The following is a 2019-nucleotide window of genomic DNA, read 5'->3' on the forward strand; positions in this document are numbered from 1 at the left end:
AAGGAGTTTCAATGATTTTCTTACTCAGCTGGCCCACTTGTGCCTCCAAATTTCTAATGGAGGATCTTGTTTCACTCATGAAACTTAAAGTGGCCTTAGACAGATCAGAGACTATGTTTGATAGGTTAGAGGGGCTCTGTTTAGAATTCTCTGTCTGTTGCTGAGAAGATGATGGAAAAGGCTTGTTATTGCTTAGCCTGTTTCTTCCACCATTATTAAAGCCTTGTTGAGGCTTTTGTTGATCCTTCCATGAGAAATTTGGATGATTTCTCCATGATGAATTATAGGTGTTCCCATAAAGTTCACCCATGTAATTTACCTCTGCTATTGCAGGGTTCTCAGGATCATAAGCTTCTTCAGAAGCTGCCTTTTTAGTACTGTTGGATGCATTTTGCCATCTATTCAGACTTTGAGAGATCATGTTGACTTGCTGAGTCAACACTTTGTTCTGAGCCAATATGGCATTCAGAGCATCAATTTCAAGAACTTCCTTCCTCTGAGGCATCCCATTATTCACGGAATTCCTCTCAGAAATGTACATGAATTGGTTATTTGCAACCATGTCAATAAGTTCTTGAGCTTCTGCAGGCGTTTTCTTTAGGTGAATGGATCCACCTGCAGAATAGTCCAATGACATCTTAGAGAACTCAGATAGACCATAATAGAATATATCTATCATGGTCCATTCTGAAAATATGTCAGAAGGACATCTTTTGGTCATCTGTTTATATCTTTCCAAAGCTTCATAGAGGGATTCACCATTTTTTTGTTTGAAGGTCTGAACATCCACTCTAAGCTTGCTCAGCATTTGAGGAGGAAAGAACTTAGCCAAGAAGGCCGTGACCAGCTTATCCCAGGAGTCCAGGCTATCTTTAGGTTGTGAATCCAACCATGTTCTAGCTCTGTCTCTTACAGCAAAAGGGAAAAGCATGAGCCTGTAGACTTCAGAATCTACTCCATTCATCTTTACAGTCTCACAGATCTGCAAGAACTCAGTTAAAAACTGATAGGGATCTTCTGATGGAAGTCCATAAAACTTGCAGTTTTGTTGCATTAAAGCAACTAGTTGAGGTTTCAGCTCAAAATTGTTTGCCCCAATGGTAGGGATTGAGATGCTTCTTCCATCAAACTTGGAAGTAAGTGTATTATAATCACCAAGCATCCTCCTTGCATTATTGTTGTTAGGTTCAGCTGCCATGTCTTTTTCCTGCTCAAAAATTTCAGTAAGGTTGTCTCTGGATTGTTGTAATTTAGCTTCTCTTAATTTCCTCTTCAGAGTCCTTTCAGGTTCAGGGTTAGCTTCAACAAGAATGCCTTTTTCCTTGTTCCTGCTCATATAGGGAAGAAGAGAACAAGAAAAGAAAGAGGAATCCTCTATGTCACAGTAAAGAGGTTCCTTATTGTTAGTAGAAGAAGAAAGGGAATAAAGAATGGAGAATCCAATCACAAGGGTGAGGATAGAGGCAGTGATTGAGATGAAGAGAGGTGAAGAGAAGTGTTAGTAAATAAATAAATAAATAAAAGAAGAGAAGAGAGGGAGAATTCGAAAATAATTTTGAAAAAGTAGTTAATGATTTTCGAAAATTAAAGATAAGATATAATTAAAATTAAAATTTAAAACAAGAGTAAAGTATCATTTTTGTCCCCAACGTTTGGGGTAAGTCCCAAAGTTGTCCCTAACGTTTCAATCATCCTATTTAAGTCCCTAACGTTTCAAAATTGACATAATGTTGTCCTGCCGTTAGGGATCCGTTAATAGAATTGACGGCGGGACAAAATTGAGACGCTTTCGAAACGTTAGGGACTTAAATAGAACGAAAACGTTGGGGACAAAAACGATACATAAAAATAAATTTTAATTTTATCCTTCAATAATATTAATTTTTACTGTACATAATATTCAATTATTTTTTAAATTACAGTTAATCACATTACTTTCATTCTAAATAAATTAATTTTTTTATAATTTTATTCTTAAAGTAATGTAATTTTTATAAATAAATAAATTTTAAGTAATGA

The sequence above is a fragment of the Arachis duranensis genome, chromosome 5, assembly GCF_000817695.3.
Source record: "Arachis duranensis cultivar V14167 chromosome 5, aradu.V14167.gnm2.J7QH, whole genome shotgun sequence".
NCBI classification, from domain to species: Eukaryota; Viridiplantae; Streptophyta; class Magnoliopsida; order Fabales; family Fabaceae; genus Arachis; species Arachis duranensis.